General features: G+C 38.2%; 1 protein-coding gene across 3 annotated transcripts in view; it reads right to left on the bottom strand.

The window, feature by feature from the left end:
- LOC150109179 (CCR4-NOT transcription complex subunit 7-like) overlaps positions 1 to 24,075 on the bottom strand; it is a 173,850-nt gene extending 149,775 nt beyond the window's left edge. For 2 of the 3 annotated variants that reach the window (XM_090405960.1, XM_090405980.1), the window contains exon 1: positions 23,955 to 24,075. The gene's annotated coding sequence lies outside the window, so the exon portion shown is untranslated. Of the gene's footprint in view, positions 1 to 23,512; positions 23,622 to 23,954 lie in introns of those variants that run through there. The other variant, XM_090405970.1, reaches the window with a different exon arrangement.
- Between the last annotated feature and the right edge of the window lie 1,942 nt (positions 24,076 to 26,017).

Here is a 26,017-nt window from a genome sequence, read left to right as displayed (position 1 = left end):
GAGGCAAATTGAAAACTCAACCTTTCCTTCTGTGGAAAAATGGTAGAACATGAGCCTCACCCAGAATACTTTCAAGTGAGCCTGGACAGAAGCCTAACCTATAAAAGGCACATCATCAACCTCTCCAATAAAATTAAAACCAGAAATAACATCATTTCAAGGGTTGCTGGAACAACCTGGGGTTGTGGTGCAGAAGTCCTAAAGTCGTCTGCACTAGCCCTCGCATTCTCTGCAGCAAAATACTGTGCCCCTGTCTGGGAAGTACACACACTATAGACACCCAGCTAAACTCTACAATGAGCACAATCAGTGGAACAGTGAGAAGCACCCCTCTCTTCTGGCTGCTTGTTCTATCTAACATTGCTCCACCACACATACAGAGAAGACAAGCCTCGATTAAGGAATTTAATAAAGCAACGAGCAACCCACTCCTACTCCAGACTCTCATAAACCCACCTAGTCTTTGCCTCAAATCTAGAAAGCCTCTCTGGTCCATGGATGAACTCTCTTCAGCTGCGCTGCCATCAATATCTGAAATATGGAGAGAATACTGGCCAAACAATCTCCCAACAAACGGCTTCCTGGTAGAAGATCCCTGTGCTCCACAGCCTGGTTTTGAACTTCCTAGGAAGATTTGGTCATCCATAAACAGGATCAGAACTAGTCAGGGCAGATGTGGCTATCTTCTACATAAATGGGAGCTGTCAGATCACCCTTATTGTGATTGTTCCCTCGTGGCTCAGACAATTACTTATATTGTGTACGACTGCTCAAGGTGCCAATTTCACGGTGATGGCCTACAGGACATCCACAAGGTGACGGATGAGGCCTTGAATTGGCTTTCCAACCTGGACCTGGTTGGAAAGCCAATTCAAGGTGGTTAAGGAGGAAACAGAAGATCACGGTCCTGTCTCACCACAAAGACGTTGTTCTCGTATACTCTCATTCCTCATCATAGTATCAGCAGAACTCCTCATGTTAGAAGATGATGATACAGCGTGAAATGGGTCTACTCTAACGGATCAAGTTTTCTCACACAAGACAACTGCTCCCTACTTAAACCTCGGATACAGCTACTTTTATGTTGTGAGAATTATGACAAGTTACTTTGGTTTAATTACCCTGGCTTAATTATGACAAGTTACTTTTGCTTTATATTTAAAAAAAAAAAAAAGGAAAGACTTAGAAAGCAGGTTGTGCCTTTTATGTAAAACTTTTATATGTTAAGATTTTCATCATTTGTTTCTGGAAATTGTGATTGTACTTTTCACTTACCAGTTTTCATGTAGCCATAAGTGTAAATAAATTCCAAGAACAGGCAAAACTGAGTAAAAAATAATACTTTTGCATTTTTTTTTTATTCATTTATACAAATAAAAATTTTTAAATACATTTTATTTGTTTATTCATTTTAACTATAGTTGACAACCTTTCATGGGTGGGAATCATAAAATAAAAATAATGTATTGGTTATTTATGTAAAATGTTTAGTGAAGACAGCAAATTTGCTATCAAATGGTCTGATGGGAAATCAGTTACAAAAATTATGTGGAATAAAAAGTTAGCCAAATCAAACCCACTGGCCTTGGCTGAGTGAAGTGTATCCACACTCCACTCAACAAACTGAATCTCCCCATCGGTATGGATATTTTTGAATATCTTCAAAGTGGTACATAAATTTCATGACCCAGTGTGAGACCACAACAATCTTGCTTACCAGAAGTAACTTAAAAAAATGTTCCATTGTTGGTGCCTAGAGTAAAGTTTTCAGATTAATTAATCCTTGCCTCATATTATAGTATTATAGACAGACATCAGGTTGTAAATCTATAGTACTATAATATGAGGCCACATAAAAAAATAAATAAACAAACATACTAGGCAATGTTGAAACCTAGTTCTACATAGGGAGCTAAGTTAGAAACAGGTGTTTTAAAGAATGGAGACAAAGTATGTTAAATTTTAGAGAAATTGGGGATGGAGAGATAAACAGATGGATTTCAATAGCAGAATCATATTTCACTCAGTGACTGCAATAGTGTCAACTTAAATTCTTTTAATTAATACCATATCTGAGGTTGGGATAGTGAACTCTACATTTATGATAACAGCACAAAATGAGTTCAATACTTCCTCACCAGGTGGCACAAATGATATTATTATTATATGACACCTCCAAGGAGTTCAAAAAACTCACTGAGAAAGGACATCTATTCCAACACCACTCACCATCTGAACCACTAAATCCACCAACCACAGCGAACCGCATCATCTACACCAATGTCATTTACTGCCTACCACTACTAGTATTTTCACAGACATCCATGCTCACAGTGGGATTCGAACCTGCAGCCTTTTGGGTGGAGAGTGGATACACTAACCATTCAGCCAACCAGGCCAGCATGAGTTCAGTACTTTCTTACTAAGTAGTACAAACGATGTTATGCCATCTTGGTTTTTACTGCATCTAAAATTATCAACAGTAGCCATTCTCCAGTGTTCTTCCTACTTTCAGAATAAATGCAGCACATTCTGTATACAACAGTGACTGTTTTAGAGTTGTGTACATATCGCAGTGTAATACAACCTTCTTGCTTATATCAAGAGGCAATATTTTAGTTTAATTTAGTTGAGCCAATACTGTACTCAAAATAAACTTTTTTTTTCTGTACTGCTTGCTAGTTTTTTGTTTGTTTATCTCAGAATAATTTATCAGTGGCCATTCTGTTATGGAAGGGAGACTGATGCTATCCCATTTGGAAATAAGGTTGGTACAATTTATGTTTGCTTATATCTTCTGCAATAAACATTTTGATAAGAAAGTGGCATATAATTATTAGAATTATCCTTCTGCAGCCTGCAGAAAGAGAAGCAATCAAATAGCACCTGGAAAGTGTTCTCCTATGCTAAGACCAACCTTTACCAACTTTGTTTCCAAAAACACAACCCTGATTCACATGCTGCTAATCCTGAAATACAGAAGACTGTGAATACTGCTCTCCTTGAATCACCATCAGGATGGTGCTAATACACAAATCCCAAAACCCAAGGTTACTTCTGTTTTTAATATCTATGTCTGAACAATCAAAGCTTTTCTGCTATTTCAGTGAATTTCCTATGTGAAATTTCTTATTCTTAAAGTTAATAAAATTGTAATACTAGTATTTGCTTTAGGGAATGTATTGAGTGAAAAAGGAAAGATGTTTTTGCTAAAAATCTGACAAAACAATAAAGAAAACTGTCACTTATATCAGATCAGTCCTCTTGTGACGGTGACAAATCTGATAAGGACCCTGATTTTTCTTTGGATGACAATCCTTCATTAGAATCATTAACTACCAATACTTCTTTTCCAGAAATGATAATTTAATTTCTTTACCAGAAATTAAATTGAAAAGGAGAATCAGAAAGGGAAAACTACAAAAAGAAAAACTGCTCTAAACTATTAAACTCAAAACTATTAAAAAAGGGGGAAGAGAAAGAGAGAGCTATGCCCTCCCTCTGACAGTTCCTATAGGTTAAAATGTAATTTTAAATTCACAGAAGAGGAACAAACAAAACATTTCTGAAAACTACTGATGATCAATAGAAGATATTAACAAAGGAATTTCATTACACAATCATTTCAAATAGTTACTCTGAAGTACAGATACCTAGTTTGGAATTGGAAAGATTAACAGCTACCCATTTTGCTTTTGGGGAAAAAAAAAAAGAAAAAAAGTAGTATCTAAGATTAGTAGTATCTTATTTTTGATACTACTAATCGATGTATTGAAGACAGCAAATTTGCTATCAACTGGTATGATGGGAAATCAGTTATGAAAATTATGTGCAATAAGAAGTCGGCTAAATCAAACCCATTGTCAAAAATACATTTCAGTATTTTTTTTAGAGTTAGAATGATTAGTCTTTTGCCACGGTATGACAGTGAAATGTTTAAAAGGAGGGCCATAATTGCAAATGACTTTATGCGTGGGTTATGTATGACGAGTGGTGTGGAATTTGTGGATGTGTGGAGTGAGTTCGATGGGTGAAAGGATCTATATAAGGGAAAATCAGGGAAACTAGATTTATTAAGGGGGGTGGGTAGATATACAGACCTTAGGGAGGCAGCTGAATGTATGAATGAGTATAATATGCCTGAGCAAATAAGGACAACAAATCAGAGTGGGATAGTTAATATAAGGCATCAAGGTAGGGTTGGGGCTAATGGGGGTCTTAAATTCATGTACATTAATGCTAGGAGTATTAGGAACAAGAAGGAAGAGTTTTTGGCCATGGTTAGCACTTCTAGCCCACAGGTTATTGGCATTAGTGAATCATGGCTGACTGTAAATGATATAGCTAGTGGGATTGAATGTGATGGGTACAGTGGGTTCAGGAATGACAGGGAGAATAAAATGGAGGGAGGAGTATTGTTGATGATAGCTGATGAGCTGCAGCCAAGGAGAATAGAAGGTGAATTGCAGGATAGAAAAAAGAGCACATTTGAGGCCATTTGGTGCGAGATTGTGGCTAGCAGAACAAAATATACAATTGGGTGCTGCTATAGACCAGGTGATGGAAAATATGGTAGTGACAGTATGCACAAGCAAATAGAAGAAATGAGTGGAAGGAGGATAATTATTATGGGAGATTTCAACTATGGTCGCATTGATTGGAGTGAGGAAAGGACACATGGGAGGAAGGAATTGGATTTTATGCGGTTATTAAGGAATAACTATTTGCAACAGCATGTAATGGAAAATACTAGGGGTCAAAGAGTGCTTGACCTAGTAATCACATCTGAGGATTTGGCTGTAACAAATATGACCACACTGCCACCAACTGGTGAGAGTGATCATAGGGTCTTGACTTGGGAGGTGGCTAAAGGTGTGCAATTTACAACTAAGACAAGGTACATGTGGAATTATCGGGCTAGAAAGTTGATAGTGCATGGGAGGCAGTTAAAAGTGTTTGCATGATGCAATGGCTGATTGTATACCTAGAGTCCGAATAATAAATCAAGTAGGGGTTAAATGGATGAATAACACCATTAAGCTTGAGCTTCAAAAAAAGAAACAACTATGGAGGGAATTTAAGGAGAAAGGTGACCGGCAGGCACATGAACGGTATAAAGCACAGGCTAGAAGGGTAACGAGTGTGGTAAGAAAAGCAAAAAAGGATTACGAAAGAACATTGGTCATGGAGGCTAAAGAGAACCCTAAACCATTTTTTCGATATGCTGCAAGTAAAAGGAAAAATGTATATGGCAGAATGATTTTAAAGAATGCTGATGGTAGGGAGGTAACTGAATCAGTTGATATAGTTGAGTTACTGAGTGAGCACCTTGCAAGAATGTATCATCCAGGTGGTGACATTGCAGAAACGAATGAACCAGTAGATTATACGGGAATTGTGGTTAATGAAGTGGAGGTGAGTAGTCTATTGCATAACCTCAATGTCAATACATCTGTGGGATTGGATGGTATACCAGCATGTGTCGTACGAGAAGCGGCTAAAGAAGTGTCAGTACCCTTGACCATTTTGTTTAATTTGAGTCTCAGGTCTGGGTTAGTCCCGAGGGGATGGAAAGAGGGAAAAATAGTTCCACTGCATAAAGGTAGTTCCAAGACTGCTGTTGTAAATTACCGACCGATTAGCATATCAGGAATCATTGTCAAGGTCTTAGAGAAATTGGTCAAGAAAAGAATACAGGATATTGTATGGGGGACAACATGGTTTTGTGAAGGGTAGATCATGCCTCAGTAACTTGCTCACGTTTTATAACACAGTGACAGGTGAACTGGATAAGGGTAATGGGTTTACAGTGATTCTGCTGGACCTTGCCAAGGCCTTTGACAGGAAACCACATGGAACTCTAATCAGTAAACTGGAGCAGATGGGGATGGATATAGGGTTGGTGAGATGAATAGGAGGGTGGTTGATGGAGAGATACCAGAGAGTGGTTTATTCAGGAGTTGAGTCTAAAAGACAGCTTGTGATTAGTGGTGTGCTGCAAGGCTCTGTTCTTGGACCACTGCTTTTCAATTTGTTCATCAATGATATAGGAAAGGATCTGAGAGGAAGTGTTCACTTGTTTGCTGATGATGCAAAGTTGGGTAGAGCAATTGTGAGTGCACAGGATATCAAAATTTTACAGGATGATTTGGATAGTTTGGAGGACTGGGCTAGGAAAAATGGATGTCAATTTAATGTGGCAAAGTGTAAGGTTATGCACTTTGGGGTGAAAAGAATAGCAGCAGTATATCACATTGGTGGAACCATACTCCAGGAGTTTGATGAGGCCAGGAATTTGGGAATGTTGGTGGATAGGGAATTGAAGTTTAGAGGGTACATTGCAAAAGTGGCTAAATCAGCTCATCAAATCACTTGGCCTCTGAAAAATACTTTAACATGCAGAGACAAACAAGTTGTTGTTCCTCTGTATCGAGCCTTGATAAGACCCCCCCCCCCATCTGGACTACTGTGCCCAGTTATGGGCACCAGGGTTTCTTCGTGATGGGAATGAAGTGGAGAGGATCCAGAGACGAGTGACCAAGATGATAGCAGGTCTGTGGAATGAACCTTATGAGAATAGGTTGAAGATTTGTGGGTTGCAGAGATTGGACAATAGGCGGAAAAGCGGTGATATGATTGAGACATTCAAATTACTGAAGGGTTTCTATAAGATTAATCCAGAAGATATTTTTGAAAATAGGACTGGTGGTGGGAGGACTAGGGGCCATGCATGGAAGCTGAGCAAGAATGTGGTTGACAAGGGTGTTAGAGCTAGGTTTTTTACTTGGAGAGTGGTGAATAAGTACAATAAGGTGCCAGAGTCTGTTGCGGGTGCTACGACCGTGAATGAGTTCAAGGCAAGGTATAATAGATACTGTGTGAATGTCGAATAGTTGTTCTTGACATGATGTTAGGGCCTCCCTTGATGAGTCTGTCGACTCCTTGGAGTTGCCCGAAATAATAATAATAACTAAGTTGGAAGACGGGCTTCTCTGTGATGTTTTGCAGTAAAAACATGAAAAACATAAGCAAGTTCCTGAAGCTATGCACATATTTCATCAATTCCTGTAGTTGAAAGCCATTACATTCATGCTAGAAGAGCCAAAAATCACATTGAGGGAAGCAAAGCAATCACCCAACTATACAAACTATAAGAGTGATTGTGAAAATGAAGGGAAACTTTACGGTAATTTTACATTACACAGTAAAATATGTAACTGTGAATACAACTAGCTTTTTTACTCAACACAAAAAGACCAGTGCAAAGAATGTGTCCTACCAAAATTTAAACAATTATGAAAAGAAATAAATGGAAGAAATCCATCTTTCTTACTTCAAAGACTTGTGCAGAAAAGAAAAAGAGAATGATAGGAATACTTAATGATTGTTTTGATCTACAAGCAGCCTTATCAACACTTATCTTGATTTATAATAAAATGATGAAATTTTTTCTGTGGGTATTGGTAAAGCTACAAAAAAACAGTCTTACCAATGCTCACAGAAGAAATTTGTTCCTTTTATTATAAATCAAGACTGCTGACCTACAATTTAACTGTAGGTGATTGTAAATTAGGATCCTACCTAATAAAATATTTAGAAAGGAAAGCAGCCTCTTGCAAGTCTGATGATCTTGCAATTCTCTTTTATTCAGACAAATGTGGGGAACAACAGAAGAACAAATTTATTATAGCAGCATATTTGTGTGCTGTGGTAAACTTTCAAATCAAAATAATATACAAAAATTTTTGCTGTAGGTCATTGGCAAAACTAGGATGACTGTGCACACTCATTAATAAAGAAAAATATTAAAAGATCACTAAAGTCTGATCCTGTATTTTATTATTATTATTTGACACCTCCAGGGAGTTCGAGACTTATCGAGGGAGGGCACCTACTCTACAACTCTCCATCTCCACCACTCAACCTCATTCACCAACTGCATCATCTACACCAATGCAATCTACCATCCACCACCAGTATTTTCACAGACAATCACAAACATCCATGCCCATGACAGGATTCGAACCTGCAGCCTTTTGGCTGGAGAGCAGATACACTAACCACTTGGCTGGCATTTATCTCATCACAATGTTACATTAGCTAGGACTGCCAGAAAAATGGGAAACCCTTTCAATGTGACAGAAATAAAGTCATGACAATTTCTGTGACCTGAAACACTTGTATAAAATTTAATGAAAATACTGGTGAAGTTTAACTTCAATGATACTGCTATCCTTAAGTAGAAAAGCATCATTCAGACCCTTCCATTTTATAAAATATCATTCAAATAGGACAGTTATAAATCAATTAATGTTAAAACTAGTAAAACAAACCTTTGGAGTCATTTATAGATTTGAAAAGAAAAGAAAAAAAAAACGTTTACAAAAGTTGCATTCAGATTTCAAAAAAGAATCCCAGTGACCTCCAATGCTTGATCAACAATAACAAAATTCTCAAATGTCATGCTGGTTTTTATAAGTTTAAAAGTGATATTATGGAAGAATTAAATATTTCTAAGAATGACTAAATCCTTCTTAGTCAATAGAATATTCTAATATTTTCCTTGTTTGTACACAATAATATTATATTAAGTTCTTGTTCTTAGTTATATTTATCACAATTATGTTCTCAAAGATTAAAATGTAGTTCATACATGTTCCTGAATTTATGAATATAAAACAAATTCTTGTAATGACTTTTTTTTTGGTATTCATCCTAATATCACATTGGATATTTTGAAGACTCAAGTCACAAATTTTGAGTATTTATTGGTGCAATAGTGGCACAACTCAAAAGGGAGTTAAATTTTTAAAATTCTGGTTACTCATAAGGGAATGTTGATCAAGCTAGCCTAATCTGAAATACCACTGGGTATGATAAGATGAATCACAAATTTCTTCAGTTCTGAAGAAACTAATTTAAAAGAGAAATAACTACAGCAATTCTACGGGGCATACTTTCCATAAGCATACAATAGCGATCAATGGAATTTTGGACCATTCCTCCTGTAGGCATGTGATGAGGTCCTGAACTGTTGAGGGGCAAACATCCCTTGACCTCACCTGATGTTCCATTTCTTCCCAGATATTCAACAGGGTTGAGATCATGGCTCTGTGGAGACCAGTAAAGTATGGTGACATTTGTATCCACAAACCACACAGTTACATCCAGCAGCCTTATGACACGGTGCATTGTCATGCTAAAAGAGACAATGGTCAGTTCTGTAGAAATGCCACAAAATAGGACGCAATGCATTGTCCAGAAAGTTCAGATATCTCTCAGAGTACAAAGTTCATGGCACCACAGAGATCTGAGGCCAAACCAGGACCATATCATCACACTGCAATCTTCAAATTTCATAGTGGGGTTACGCACTCTGGTAAGAGACATTCACCAGGAAGTCTGCCACATATGTCAATCTGCTTGGTGGAAAGTGCAATGTGATTCATTGCTCTATAACACAGCTTTCCAAGCTTCCATATATACCACTGTACACACTCTTTGCACCACTGAAGACTATGATGCATTTTGGTTCAGATAACGTGGGACTTTTATGTTGCGGTTCGACCATGGAAACCCATGTTATGAACCTTGGTTCTGAATGTCTGTGTGCAGATTTGTGTTTCAGTCAATGCCAGTAACTCTGCATTCAAAGTGTCGGCCAAGGAATTGCGGTTTTTACATATTATCCTTTGTAGCACCCTATGGTCACGTTTAGTGATCGTAGTGGGTCGTCCACTGCAGGTAGCATTTGCAGTTGACTTCCTGAACTTCCATCTCAGTATAGTATCACTGACTGTTGACATGGGATGGCCCAATATGTCAACAATTTGCCGAACAGACAGACCTGCAACATACAGTATCCACCAATAATGGTCTGGACACCCCTGTTATTTGAAATTATGGAACATTCCAGGTTTGTTAATAACAAACCTAGCAACATGATGTGAACTCAGTGACTTCGAGCAAGGTATCATTGTGGGCTGTCACATTGGTGGCATGTCCATATGTGTCATTGCCGCTCAACTGGAGCATCCAAATCAACGGTTGGCAATGTGATCAACAAATGAAAATGTTCTGGCATCAGTAATGCAGGAAAATACCTGGGGGGGGGCTGCCAAAAATAATTGAGGGACAGAGGGTGTTAAAATGGGTGACACACAAAAACCAGTTACAATTGGCACAGACCATTTGTGATGAGTTCCAAAGTGCAAGTAACACCATGGTGAGCAATAATACTGTACAGAAATAACTCCATTTACTGGGTTTCCACGGAAGAGCAGCTGCACACAAGGCGAACATCACAACAATGAGCAAGGCAGCTCATTTGACCTGGTACAAAGAGCATGTGAACTGGACAACTGACCAGTGGAAAACAGTGCGGGTGTGGAGGCAGCCTGGTGAACGCTTGTTATCACAGTATGTTGTCCGTGCGGTTAGCCTAGTGGCTACGCGCTTCGCAATATGCCTGGGGAAGGAGTGTCCTAGGCTTGATTCCTGTTGACGATGCGAGGAGCTTAAGGATCTTCCTCAGCCATAGTCAAGTTAGCCAGTCTTGAGCTTGGGCATGGACAACAGGATTTTTTCCACCAGTTTATCTGGGATTTCTCATCCCGCAAGCAGGCAAACCAGTCCAGTGAACACACACAGATTACAGTTTTTTTTTTGGGGGGGGGGACTGAGATGGTGCCGTACCTCCCCGTAGAGGGAACTCATGGCCATGTATCATCATACGATTATTATTATTACCACAGTATGTTGTACTCATTATAAAGTTTGGTGGTGGAAGAGTAATTGTGTGGGGTACATGCAGCTGGTATGGAGTGGGACCACTCTTTTTCCATGGTTTCATGAAGGCAGCTCAGTACCTTGATAGTCTGGATAATCAGGTGCTGCCTATACTGTGGAGTTTTTATGGAACGGACCCATGTTACTATCAAGATGACAATGTCCATTGCCACAAAGCTGCAGCTGTTATGGAATGGTATGAAGAGATGGGTGTTAAATGACTGCCCTGGCCTGCATAGAGTCCTGAACTCAACCCAAGTGAACACCGTTGGGACAAACTGGAGTGGTGATTAAGGTCCAGAGTAGCACGTCCTTAATCTGTAGCTGAACTCAGTGCTGCTTTGATGGAGAAATGGAGACAAATTCCACCTGATGTCTGCTGCACATTGATGGAAAGCCTCTCTCAAAGGGTGCAGGAGGTGATCAAAGCCAAAGGTGAACATACTCGATATTAGGTTCTGCCTGCTGGTATCAATTGTAAATTGCTACTGTCTTAACAATTATTGGTAGATAGCGTAGCATCCTATTATAATGCCTCTTTCACTTTCTGTCAATTCCCTTCTCACAGCCATTCACTCAGAGACAGTTGCAAGTGACAGATTGTGAGCATCATACTCCCCCAATTTATACAAGCTACAAACATGTGACTCGTTACATGGCAGGATGCAACATGCCCATGAGGGTGTCCACTGACTTCTTTTCAAACAGTGTGTATATATATGTTATATATGCGTATGATCACTTAAGGAAAATGGATAACAAAAAAATAAATAAATCAATAGCTGTTTTAATAATATTTTCCATCATAACTCCAGGGAGTCATAATACAGGAGGCCAAATTTTCTATAGACCATGTCATGCATTCGAGTACATTTAGAGCTGGTACACATAATCCACTCGAGAAATGCATTTCACTCATTCACCACACCTAACATTTGAAACATTTGAAAAAAAAAAAAAAATCTCACTTCTTTATCCCATCTCTACCCTATGCAATCCCTTCCCTATATCTGACAGTTTCCTCTCAACTTGTCTTATTATATCACCTTTTTGCCTCCCATATGACAAACTATAGAGTATGTTTACCCTCACCTTGTATTCAACAATGCACTGTTTAAAGATTTTCTCAGCCACTCATTCATAAACTTTCTCTTTCCTGAGTGAGAATGAGACATATGCACTAGTACCTTCTTGTCTCTGTCAGTGTCCTTCAATAATGTGAAAAACACTGATATCAATTATACCAAAATCTTCTGTGTAATCTTACATCTCATTCCATCATTTCTGGAGAAAGTGCACGGCTGCATTAGCAAGACTGACCTGATATCCCCATTCATCTGCCAGAAGCACCAATTACTGTACATGGCATTGATGTACTATATAAAATTTCCAATTCTCTCAGAGCGACATCACACAGCTCTGTAACATTACTCTTCCTAATTTAGCATCATCAGCAAACAACTGAATACCTCCTTTTAAACTTTGAACTATATCATTGATATAAAACATTGGTAATGTTTTCAGAGCGTTCCCAAAAGCCAAGTATAATTTTGAGTGAAAATTGGAATATTGGTTTAAATCTTAACGTAGTATTGTTTATTTTTGGTAGCTTGTTGTGTCTGTGTGATTTTGGTGTGAATTCCGTTTTGTTTAACTAGTATTTTAAAGATACGTTTCATAGAATAGCACATGGCAGCAATGCACTGAAAAACAATGGCGTCCAAAAATTTCATGTGAGGGGGTTTGTCCAGTGTGATATGTATGCTTTCCCGAAAGAGGCTGGAGTTTGGATGGAAAATGATAGTGGTGGGAGACTGTGCAGAAAGTGTAAGGAAAGTGAGGAATTGAAGTATGTGTCAGATCGTGAGATTGTTGTGGTTGAAGAAAGCCAGAATGCGAGTGAAAATAGTGGCTTGATAGGAAATTGCGATGCTGTACAAGATGGCAATAAGAACAGTGATCAAAGAGAGAGTGAAAGCAATTATACAGAGAGAGAAAATGGCTTAAATGATGAAAAAAATGAGGAATTATTTGTATGGGGTGAGATCGCAAAGTTACACGGACTAATACACAGTGCGCAGCGGCAGTTGGAGCACCTGCAAAACTCTTTCCACAGTGCCTCGGCTAATGGAAATAAACAAGTGTTTGAAAGGAAAAATAAGCGTAAGACTGGGAGAGTTTCAGAAATAAAGGAAAGAGTGTTACACGGCGACTAGTTATTAAGAGGTGTGATAGATGGGAGTTTAACTAAATCGTACTTACCTGGTGCGAAATTTAAGGATGTAAGTGAGAGTATTAGAGCACAAAAACAGAGGGTGAAAGAATTGATAGTTGTGTCATCAGGTACGAATGAATTGAAAGGAGAGAGGACTTGAAAGTATTGTTAAAGGTAGTGAAAGAAAAGAGTGACAGAGTTAGGATGGCGAGTCTGTTGCCGCGGTATGACAGAGAGGAGTTTAGGAGGGCCATAATCGCAAATGACTTTATGTGCAGATTATGCAGACGGTGTGGTGTGGAATTCGTGGATATGTGGAATGAGTCTGATGGGCGAAATTATTTATACAAAATGATGCCTACATTTGAATGGATTTGGTGTGAGGAGACTGGAAAAAGTGTTGCTGAATGAAGTGAAAATGTGCAGAACCAGGGAAACTAGAACTACCAAGGAGGGAGGGGAAGTGGATATGCAGACATCAGTGAGACAGTCCAGTGTAAGAATGTATATAATGTACCCAAGCCAGTACTAAGGACAAGTAATAGGAATGGGATAGTTAGAATAATGCATCAATATAGGGGTGGGACAAAAGGACCTCTGCATTTCATGTATACTAATGCCAGGAGTATTAGGAACAAGGAGGAAGAATTTTTGGCCTTGGTTGGCTCTTCCTGGACAAAGGTTATTGGCATTAGTGAAACATGGCTGGCGGAAGATGATATAGTTAGCGGGATAGAATGTGTAGGTTATAGTGTTTAGGAGGGACAGAGAAAATAAAATGGGGGGAGGAGTGTTATTGATGATAGCTGATGAAATGCAGCCAAGGAGAATTGAAGTTGTATTGCAGGATATTGAAAAGAGCTCATTTGGGGCTATTTGGTATGAGATTGAGACTGGCAGAACAAAATATACAGTTGGGTGCTGCTATAGACCAGGTGATGGAATAGATAGTGGAGATAGTATGCATAAACAAATTGATGAAATCCGTGGAAGGAGGGTAATTATTATGGGGGATTTCAACTATGATAACACTGATTGAAAAGAGGAAAGGACACATGTGAGGAAGAAACTGGATTTTATTCAATTATTAAGGGATAACTATCTGAGACAGCATGTAATTGAAATTACTAGGGGTTTGGGAGTGCTTGACCTGGTAATAGCATCTGAGAATTTGACTGTAATGAATATGACCATGATGCCACCTATTGGTGAGAGTGATCATAAGGTCTTGAACTGGGAGGTGGCTAAAGGTGTGGAATTTTCAATTTAGACAGGGTATATGTGGAATTACCGTGCTGGCAAGTATGACAAGCTTAGGAGATTGCTTGGTTTAGTGCCATGGCATGTAAAAACTGCAAGGGCTGGATGTCGATAGAGCATGGGAAGTGGTCAAGGAACATTTACAGGAGGTTATGGCTGATTGTATACCTAAGGTCCGAATAGTGAAACAAGGAGGGGTTAAATGGATGAATAACACCATTAAGCTTGAGCTGCAAAAAAAGAAACTATGGAGGGAATTTAAAGAAAGGGGTGACCTGCAGGCACACGAACAGTATAAAGCACAGGCCAGAAGGGTAACGAGTGTGGTAAAAAAAGCAAAAGCGGATTATGAAAGGAAACTAGCTATGCAAGCTAAAGAGAATCCCAAACAGTTCTTTCAATATGCTGCAAGCAAAAAAAAAAACTGTAGACGGCAGAATGACTTTAAGGAATGCCAATGGTAAGGAGGTCACTGAATCAGTCGATATAGTGGAATTACTCAGCGAGCACTATGCAAGAGTATATCATCCAGGTGGTGACATTGAAAGAATGAAGGAACCATTAGTTTATACAGGAATTGTTATGAATGAGGTGGTGGTGAATGGTCTATTACAGAACCTTAATGTCAATACATCTGTGGGATTGTATGGTATACCGGCACATGTCTTACGTGAAGTGGCTAAAGAATTATCAGTGCCCTTGACCATGCTGTTTAATCTGAGTCTCGGGTCTGGTTTAGTCCCAAAGGTGTGGAAAGAGGGGAAAATAGTTCCACCGCATAAAGGAGGATCCAAGACTACTGTTGCAAATTACCGACCGATCAGCATATCAGGAGTCGTTGTCAAGGTCTTGGAGAAAGTAGTCAAGGGAAAAATACAGGAATGGATTGATGAAAATGAGATACTGTACGGGGGACAGCATGGCTTTGTGAAGGGTAGATCATGCCTCAGTAACTTGCTCAAGTTTTATAACACAGTGACGGCTGAACTGGCTAAGGGTAATGAGTTTACAGTGATACTGCTGGACCTGGCTAAGGCCTTTTACAGGATACCACATGGATTTCTAATCTGTAAACTGCAACATATGGGAATGGATATAGGGTTGGTGAGATGAATAATAGGTGGGTGGTTGATGGAGAGATATCAGACAGTACTTCATTCAGGAGTAGAGTCCAAAAGACGGCCTGTGACTAGTGGTGTGCCACAGGGTTCTGTTCTTGGACCACTGCTGTTTAATTTGTTCATTAACAATATAGGGAAGTATCTAAGAGGAATAGTTCATTTGTTCGCTGATGATGCAAAGTTGGGTAGGACAATACCGAATGCAGAAGATGTCAAAATCTTGCAGGATGATTTCGATACATTGGAGTTCTGGGCTAAGGAGAATGGATGTCAATTTAATGTGACAAAATGTAAGGTTATGCATTTTGGGGTGAAAAGATTAGCAGCAGTATACCACATTGGTGGAACTGTACTCCAGGAGATTGATGAGGCCAGGGACTTGGGAGTGTTGGTGGATAGGGAGACGAAGTTTAGGGGGCACATTGCAAAAGTAGCTAAATCAGCTCATCAACTCACTTGGTTGTTGAAAAATACCTTGACGAGCAGAGACAAGCAAGTTATTGTACCTCTGTACCGAGCCTTGATAAGACCTCATCTCGACTACTGTGCCCAGATTTGGTCACCTAGGTTTCGTGTTGATGGGAAGGAGGCGGAGAGGATCCAGAGACGAGTGACCAAGATAATAGCAGGTCTATGGAATGAACCTTATGAGAACAGGCTGAAGATTTGTGGGTTGCAGAAATTGGTTGATAGGTGGAAAAGGGGAGATATGATACATTCAAATTGCTGAGAAATAGGATTAATTCAGAGGATATTTTTGAGATCAGGACTGGTGGTGGAAGAAGTAGGGGACATCTATGGAAGCTGGGCAAGAGTGTGGTTAGCAAGGGTGTTAGAGCTGGGTTCTTTACTTTTAGAGTGGTAAATGAATGGAATAAGCTGCCAGAGTCTGTTGTGGGTGCTATGACAGTGAGTGAGTGAGTTCAAGGCAAGGTATGATAGATACTGTGAGAATGTCGAATAGTTGTGTGAACATGATGTCTGGGGCCTCCCTCGATGAGTCTAAGGACTCCCTGGAGTCGCCCGTAATAATAATAAAAAACAAAAACGTCTCCAGAACAAAACCATGTGATATACTACTTTTCACCCTTCTTTTTTTTTTACACACTGCACCTCCATACAAAAATCAGTGGTTCATCAACCAACCATCCTTGTATACAGGTTACCAATTGGCAATCCACTAGCTGGAGAAAGAACAAGGTGCTATCCCTGGAAACTGTATAAGGAGGGCATGAGCAAAGGCATAAGGAGTAGGTTCTTTGCATGGAGGGGTTGGTGAGATGCATTACCTGACATTGTGGTGAAGCAGATACACTGAAATAGTTTAAAGTACAGTTTGATGATAAATAGGATGTACTTCTGCAGTGAGTGTTTTGACCCCATGGAGGCCTGGTATTAACGATAATAATCTTACTGAATTTCAACAATAGTTGGTCAAGAAGGAAATTCAGGAAACAAGAGAGTTGGTAGTGGACAAAGATCTAAAGTTCAGAGGTCATATTGTATAAGTTGTGAAGTCATCATATCAGATTATGACAATGATGCGGAAGAACTAATGTGCAGAAATAGGGCAGTTCTGATTCCATTATATAAAGCCTTGTCAGGCCTTGTATGGATTATTATGCACAAATCTGGTCCCTTAATTTTCACAGTGTGATGAGGATATATATGGAAAAGGGTCCAGAGAAAACTGACTAAGGTGGTAACTGGTCTTTGGGATATGAAAATGATTAAAGGAATGAAATTTGCAAAGCCTTGTAAATGGGAAGAAGAGAGGAAATGCGATTGAGACATTTAAGTTGGTAAAGGGTTATTACTAGGAAAGAAATTTTTCATAGAAATGGGGGAAAGAACAATGGGGCATCCTTGGAAGTTGTATAAGGAGGATGTGAACAGGGGCTTAAAGAGCAGGTTCTTTGAATGGAGAGTGGAATCAGGGCTGGATTAACCATTAAGCAAAATAAGCACATGCTTAGGGCATCATGGAAAGGGGGGGGGGAACCACAGAATTTCTACTTTAGTTAGATGACGAATTTAATTTAAATTAACTTTTAATTAGTTTTTCATTGTTTTTATCATTTCTTACTGTTACCTACTTTGTTTCAATAAATAATGACGAAGACCTAATAAAACTCTAACCACGTGCATGTCGGTTCGTTTATGCCGTATTATCGTTCACGACGCTTTCTGGCACTACCATTGAGTCAAATGAGGTATTTTTTTATAATTAACGTAACCATTTTATTTTTTATTTTCCTGTCTGTTTTAGGTCTTGTTTTAATAAATTATGTCTTATAAAAGCCTCCAGAAGCAAATATAAAACAAATTACATGGTTGTCTCAGAAACGCGCCTCCGGTAAAAGGCCTAGCTGTTGCAGAAGTGTGACTCCGATAAAATAAGAATTAACTAAAGCACAAGATTCAGCTGTAAGCCAAAAATTAAATTGTTTGTATGATTTTGCCTGTGATATGTGTAACTGTGCTGATTGCCACATAATACTGAACAAAATAATCTTTTTATTTCTGTATTTAACAGATTCCAAGAACCAAGATGAAACGTGTTCAGTTAAGTGGTGCACAAAAGTGAAAACTATCAAAAAAGAACCAAGAGGAGACTTTGGAATTAGATTCCAAAACTGCAAAGCTGACTGATTTCTTCCCACAAATTCCACAACATTATATACCAATTCCTGATCAGAGCCAATCTCCGTCATCAGAAGTGGACACAAATACCATTTTGATCACTTCAAAATCAAAATATGATAATGTTGGAATCATCAAGGTGTCACAAGCAGGTTCATCTAGCACATGTCTCACTACTGACCTCACTTTGTCTGTAAATTCTCTTGATATCTCTACTGCAAATGTTGATGCAAGTTGCTTTACAACACATTCTGAGGCTGAAATAATTGCTGAAAATGAAAGTTTAGTGGGCCATGGTGATGGTGGTGAAATGATTCAGTCTGCAAAAGATGAAGTAAATATAGCAAAAGATCCAGGGTTGTGGCTTGATTTCTCTGCTGATGACATGGCTTATTGGACTGCTTGTGGACCCAGTGACTGTCAACACCACAATGGGCCATTTGACAAGTCTTATCAACATTTCAATAGTGACACACCAGCAAGATACTGTTCGCAGAAACTTTTTGGTGGGACAAAAGCCAATGGTGAGGAATACAACAGAGAGTGGTTATTGAATTCACCATCAACAGGATCAGTTTATTGTTTTGTTTGTAAACTGTTTGCTCCTAAAACTTTCTCACATTTTGTTACAAGAGAAGGGTTCAGTGACTGGCAAAATACTATTGTAATTGATCAACATGAAAAAAGCACTACTCACTGAGACTCTATGCTATATTACTTAACTCGCAGACAAGGTGTAGGGTTGGGACAACAGCTGGAAAAACAAATTCAGGAAGAGTGAGATTACATGTCCTGAGGCGTCATAGCTGTTATTCGTATGTTAGCTGAACATGGCTTGGCTTTTCGAGGAACAGAAGAAAGATTTGGATCATAGCAAAATGGGGACTTTATAGGGCTGCTTGAGCTCATAAGTCAGTTTGATCCATTTTTAGCAGGTCACATTGCAAAATATGGAAATTGTGGCAAAGAAAATCCTTCTTATCTGTCCAAAGCCACCTGTGAGGAACTCATTCAACTGATGGCTCAAAAGGTCCATGTGCTTATTGTTGATGAAGTAAAATCTTCTGGTTATTTTAGTTTGTCAGTTGATTCAACACCAGATCTGTCACATATCGACCAGTTGTACTTAGGTACTTAAAAGATGGACAGCCTATTAAATGCTTTTTAACCTTTCTGGAAATGAAAAGCCATACCGGTGAGGAAATGGCAAATCAGGTGTTGCAGTACTTACGTAAAGTTTGTCAGCTAAACTTTTCAAAATGTAGGGGTCAGTCTTATGACAACGCTGCTAACATGTCTGGGCGTTATAAGGGGATACAGCAAAAAATTTTAGAAACAAACAAGTTTGCTATATATGTGCCCTGTGCAACTCATTCACTAAATTTGGTAGGCCGAAGCGCTGTTGACTGCTGTCAAGAGGTAGTTAATTTCTTCTCTACAGTGCGGTTGCTTTATACCTTTTTTTCAGCCTCAACCAGCCGGTGGACAATTCTTAAAGGCTGTATTGGAAATGAAACTGTCTTAAAATCCCTCTCTGATACCAGATGGGAGGCATATGCTATGGCAATAGCAGCAATTTTGAAATCTTTCCTTCAAATTTTAGAAGTGTTAGACTGTATCGCCGACCAGTCACAAAAGGGAGACACTAGAAGAGAAGCAAATAATATTGCAAATAAGATGCAAGAGCTAGAATTCGTTTTTATGTTGAATTTTTGGGATGAGATTTTGCAAAATTTTCATAGAGTAAGCCAAGTTCTACAGAATGAGGATGTCAACTTAAAAACATGTGCAGATCTGTATGGATCATTAGCTAACCAATTGTGCACTTCACGAAATGAATTTGAAAGATATGAAGCAGCTACAAAGGAAGTGCTACCAGATGTTGATTACAAGGCAGCTCGAACTTGCCAACTTATCAGAAAGAAGGTACCCAATGACAGAGATGCTCCAGAAGTATATCTGAATGCCAGAGATAAATTTAATATCACCACCTTTTACACAATCGTTGACAAACTTGAAACTGAGATGAGAAGAAGTGGAGAGATATACAAAGAAATATCAAAGAGATTTTCTTTTCTAAGTGATGTGCCACATAATGGTACTTCAGTGACTTCATCATCTACTGAAATTGAAAGGTATTCTCAGTGTTGTCAAAAGATGATTGATGCTTACCCAGAGGACTTGAACACTAATTTCTCAGCTGAGCTTCAGCAGTTTCACTCATATGTGCACAATACGTTCATTGCAACAAAAAATGTAAAAACAAGATTCAGTCATGCTGAACTTTATAAAATAATTGCAGAAGACAATATTGAGTGTGCCTTTCCAAATGTAGACATTGCCTTTCATATATTTTTAAAATTAATGGTCACAAATTGCTCAACTGAGCATTCATTTTCTCAGCTGAAGTATATTAAAAATCCCATCAGAACAACTATGCAACAAGGCAGGTTGAATGCCTATCTCTACTAAGTATAGAAGCAGATGTGTTACATAAGATTAATTTTGAGGATCTGATCAAAGGCTTTGCAAATAAAAAAAAGTAGGAGAAAACTTTTCAAATCTAAATAAAGTTGAAGTATGCAAAAATAAACATTATTTCCCATCTTACTATAAATTTTGTTTCATTTTGAAAAATAAAAATTTATTTTATGGTTTATTATTGTTTATATTTTGAATTATATATGGGGCACCAAAATCTTTTAAGTGCTTAGGGTCTCTATGGGTCTTAATCTGGCCCTGAGTGGAATGCATTGAGTAACACTGTAGTGAATGTAGACAATGAATGAGTTTTAAGCATGGTTTGATGGACTTGGCATGTCAACAGTGTACTTCCCAGAATGTCTTTTGGCTCTATGGAGGTCTGGTGTTTAATTATTATTAACAATAATTTGTCATACAGTATTCTATCAAGCACCTTTGCGAAAAAAGTCTGTAGCAAAAAATACTAGGAAAAGATCCAAAATAAAACGAAGATCTACATCAATGGGTGGCTGTGCATACCTTGAAAAACAGGAATGTATGATTAAATCATGGAAACCTTACCAATTTGGAAGATAACTTAATAGGAAACTATTAATTGTGTTGAATGGAACAAAATTGCATACCATATATCGAATTATTCATTAGCACACATAGCAGAAAATGATAACATACTGTTTACTATTATATAAAACTATGAATACTGAGAGATGGTATTTGACCCTATAAAAAGTTAAGTTGCATTTTACTCTACTGGTGGATGACAGGTGAATTTTTTTTACAACTATTTTACTAATATAATTATTCAAGTAATTAAAGCTCAATGTGTCATAAGTAGGGAAATAGAAAAAACTGCTATTATGCAACAGTACTGATAGAAAAGAAGAGTCAACATCAGTTATAAAATCTTTCTTTAGATACTTTTAAAGTAAAGATTGTAACACTTACAAACCATAGTATCTATCATATCTTGCCTTGAATACATTTAATGTTGGAACAAACACCACCCATGCCAACAATGCATTCCACTCGCCAGCCACCCACCAAGAAAAATATCTCCATTTCACCTCCTTACTCAAATGAGCAGTGCAATAATTCTCCTGTATCTGCAGGCTTCTCTTAACAGCTTATACTTCTCAATCATATCATCTTTCCTCATCCTCCTATCTGATAAATGCTAAGGACAACATTCCCTCAATCTGTCTTCACACTCAATATTCCAGAGTCCTCAAGACAGTCTTAGTTATTCACCTCTGCACTCTCTCCAATGTTTTCTCTTCACCAATATTGACAGGTAACCAAATCTATGCACAGAAATCCAAATGAGGTATAATTAGTGCCTTCATACAGTAATACAGTAGAACTATCACCTTCTTATCTATACATCAGCATTCTCCGCAATATAGCAGAAATTTTCTGGTTAACCTTTACATCTTTTACAATGTGTTCCCAAACTTCAGTTCCCTTAATTAGTTTATGATGATACAGCAGCCGTGAGTCCCATATGAATAGTATAACACCATCTTATGAAACCGACATGAAGTTATTTGTAAAATGCATTTTTTTGTATGTTCAATTGCATGTGTTCTCCTGGCCAGTTTGCCTGTTCTGAGGGATGAAAAACCAGTGTTTCTAGGAGAACAAACCCTCTACCTCCATATGAGACTGGCTAACTCACCTTTAGTCAAAAGAGACTAGATAAAGATTCCTTGCAAGAATCGAACCCAGGTTTTTCTGACCAAAGGGCTTTGTCAATACTGACTGAGCAACGGAAGATCGCTTCAGTTCCCTATTAACCAAGATTCCCAGATCCCTTGCCTCTTCCAGCTCCTGAAGCAAAGTTCTTCTAATACAGTAAACCTCATTCCATCTTCTCTGGACAAACTGTATAACTTTACACTTAGCAACATTGAAATGAATCTCTCATCTTCAGCCCACAGAACCAACCTATTCAAATCCTCTTGTAATAACAGCACAAGAGAACTTCCTGACACTGCTCTTCTTAATTTAGCATCATCAGCAAACAACTGAATATCTCCATTCACACCATAAACTATATCAATTATATATAAGTTAAACAACAGTGATCCCAGAATGGAACCCTCGCTGGTCACCTTTTTTTTTTTTTGGGACTCCACATTTCCATACACAATCTGCTGGCTCCTATCAGCTGACCATCCCTGCAGCTAGTTTCTTCAAAAGTTGACCACTTAAATAAATTCTTGTTATTCAAAAACAATTATACATTATTATTACTATCTGAGACCTCCAGGGAGTTCAGGACTCTTCAGGGAGGCCATTTATCACCCAAACCAGCCACCATACCTTCCCTTAAACTCATTCACATTACATGCACTTGCCACTTCAAGAGGCAAACTATTTCAGTCGGTGCTCTGTGGGAGCAAAATCTAGCTCATACTCCTTTCTTAATGATGACCCCCCCCCATGCTTTCTCTCCAAACCTTCCATGTTAACCAGAGTTATAGTTCACATACTCTCAATCTGTCCTCATAGTCACTATTCCATAATCCAGATATAATCTTTATAACTCTTTTCAGCACATTTTTTCACAGCTTTATTATTATTTCGGGCGACTCCAGGAGTCCTTAGACTCATCGAGGAAATTTCCTCTTGGAATCCACAAGAACCTATTGCTTAACTTATCAATGACTAGATACTTATATCAATTTTTCTCTCTATATCTTTAAAATAAAGCGACACTACAGTTTCAGCTCAACATTCAGCTTTTATTCTATTTTTAATATTCAAAACCAGAGTTCCCTCTCCCCCATACTTTAACAGATAGTGAACTGTCTTAAAAACAGTTAAGAATTCACTTATGACTTCCATTTGTGATCTGTGATGTATTCAAATAATGAGATTATTTGTTTAATAAATTAAGAACTCTCGTTCTTAATAACTGAAAATGTTTAAATACAGCAATCGCATAATACAATAGTGCCTTCATTTAATTTTAACTATGATAAACACAAGTTTCTCTTACCGCGAATGCGATCATGAGTTACACAGTACTGTATATTTCAAAATTATTTCGATTTAATATTTTAAAATTAAAAAGACTATATCTAGAAACGTCAAAACACACATTTAAGTGAATATAAAAAATAAATAACTAAAACGCTTGCAGCTCATGAAAAGCATAATTAGTAAAATAAAAAATAAAAAGAAAATACAGCCAGCAAACAGAAATTGACCTACAAACTTTAACACCGTTTAAATTCGCAATGAAATACATCTGATTTAATGCAACATGTCTACAAATGTGAAACAACACAAAATCTAGAAAGTAGAAAAAAAAAAAAGTTTAAACTAATTTTAAATTTGACATTTTCAAAAACTCACTAAGCCTACTATCCATGAAGCATAAAAATACAACATTACAAAAATATAAACACACTTTTATTCGAAAGAGATTAAATACATACCTTTGAATTTCAGGTTCAATGGTGCATTTTAACCACATTACACCAAACTTCTTTTCGCAACTTATTACTAAGGCAATACCCAAAACACAACAATTCCCAAACCAACAACAAACAGTGGTACACAATACAATCACGACAGCTGGATGATGAGCTTTGTAGGTAAATACGTCACGAGTCTACACAGCCAGAGTTCGTTCAAATACAAACTTGAGTTAGAGCACATCGAAAATATTTAAATATTCCTTGCAATCAATTATTAAAAATATAATTACAATGAGTAAACCTAATTAATACAATCCTACTGTTTTATGCAAATTTACATCCTGTTTGAAATGAAATGAATCATACCTTGAATAATAATAATAATAATAATAATAATAATAATAATTAAGTTACTTAAATATAAAGAGCTAATAAGCTTCATTTCGGCAATGAAAACATTACTTAAATTAAGGGGATATTAAATCCCACATAGTTTTAAAACCGAATAAGAAACTCAAAGATTGGAATCAGAGAGTTTCTTGCCGAATATAGTAAACTATAAAGTATCGGCGACACTAGCGTTAGCAAATGCAAGTGATCCTAGTACATAGTACAATACCGGACGACTCGTTGCAAAGGTGGGGGAAGTTCAGATCGCTATTCTTAGGTATTTTCCATAATGTAAAAACACATTTCCTAGGAAATGTATGCTGTTATTACATTATGGAGGGAGGTCACTACCCAGACGGGTTTCAGCCTTTTTTGAGGCTTCATCAGTGAGTAGCTAGACCTAATGTTGGGTTAGGTCTAGCTACATTAGGTCTAGTTAGATCTGCAGAAATAATTCACATTTATTAAACTGGAAAAGTTGTGTAGTGATGGAACAAAAGTGGTATGCCAGCATTGTAATGTCCATCTTTATCGTTGCTCATGGCGGCAGAAGCGACACCAGCCAACATCTACGTAACCAGAAACATAAGGATGCTGAAAAGACTCTAGCTTCAGTGAAAAACATCAGCTCGTTTATGGTAAGACGTCATGGTGATAGCGAAAGCGATAAAATTGCAGCAAGTGAAGATCTTGTTGCTTATCATACTATGCGTCACAGACAAAGTTTTCACGCAAATGATAGCATGTCGACATCAAAAAAAAAAAAAAAAAATCAGCTAACGCCTTTATATTCCCGAATGCGGGGAGTAGGCGAGGTCATTTAGCCCTATCTAACTTTTGGAGACTGAGTGGACAGTTCAATCTCCACTAGTACCATTCTTGTGTAGTTATTTATTATGTTGGAGGTTTAATGGAGTTTACAAAGTACCCTGTTCCTGTAAGCTGGCGTACTTTGGACAGACAGGCAGATCAGCATCCATCCGCCTGGAGGAACACAAGTCGTACATCGTTAAACACAACTATAGCCATTCAGGCTTGGCTGACCATGTTTTGGACACCACCTACAGAGTATCATGGAAGAAAACCACCATGCTGCACCACAGCAAATTCAAGAAAGACAGACTTTTCTTAGAAGCAGCAGCAGCTCTCAGAAACCAACCAAATCTTAACAAATACGGTTGCATTAAGCTTCCGAAGATTTGGGAAACACTCATCACCAGAGGTCCCACCTTACATTTCAGGCCACCTACTACAGCCCATAGAGGGGGCTCCACCTAGATAGGACTTTAGTGTCACCCGCGTGGTTGGGCTTAGTATTGTAAGTTTTTGTGTGCATGTTACATTAATTGTTTTTGTAATCCCCATAGATGTCCTAGTGACTAGGACGAAATATAGGAGTATTAATTTCTAATTTAATTCTTTCTGAGTGTTGTAAAAAATCCATTAAACCTCCAACATAATAAACCACTGGTACCAATCAGAGATAGATGGCCCAAGGCTATCACTAATTAAGCGGTACACAGTGAAGAGAGACGGCTCAAATGTGCCGCCATCTCGTGGTCCCTAACCCTAACACAATATATTTAATGTCTGAAATAATGTGGGTTCTACGGTCGATTTTCTTGAGTTTACAGGACGAAAAACCCGAGTTTCCAGGAGGAAAAGGAAAACCTGCTTGCCCGTGCCAGAGA

This window comes from Typopeltis vanoorti, chromosome 2 (assembly GCF_054136105.1).
Source record: "Typopeltis vanoorti isolate ZY-2024b chromosome 2, IOZ_Tvanoo_1.0, whole genome shotgun sequence".
Lineage (NCBI taxonomy): Eukaryota > Metazoa > Arthropoda > Arachnida > Uropygi > Thelyphonidae > Typopeltis > Typopeltis vanoorti.
Note: the sequence above shows the minus strand (reverse complement) of the source record. Positions and strands in the feature narration are given on the sequence as shown.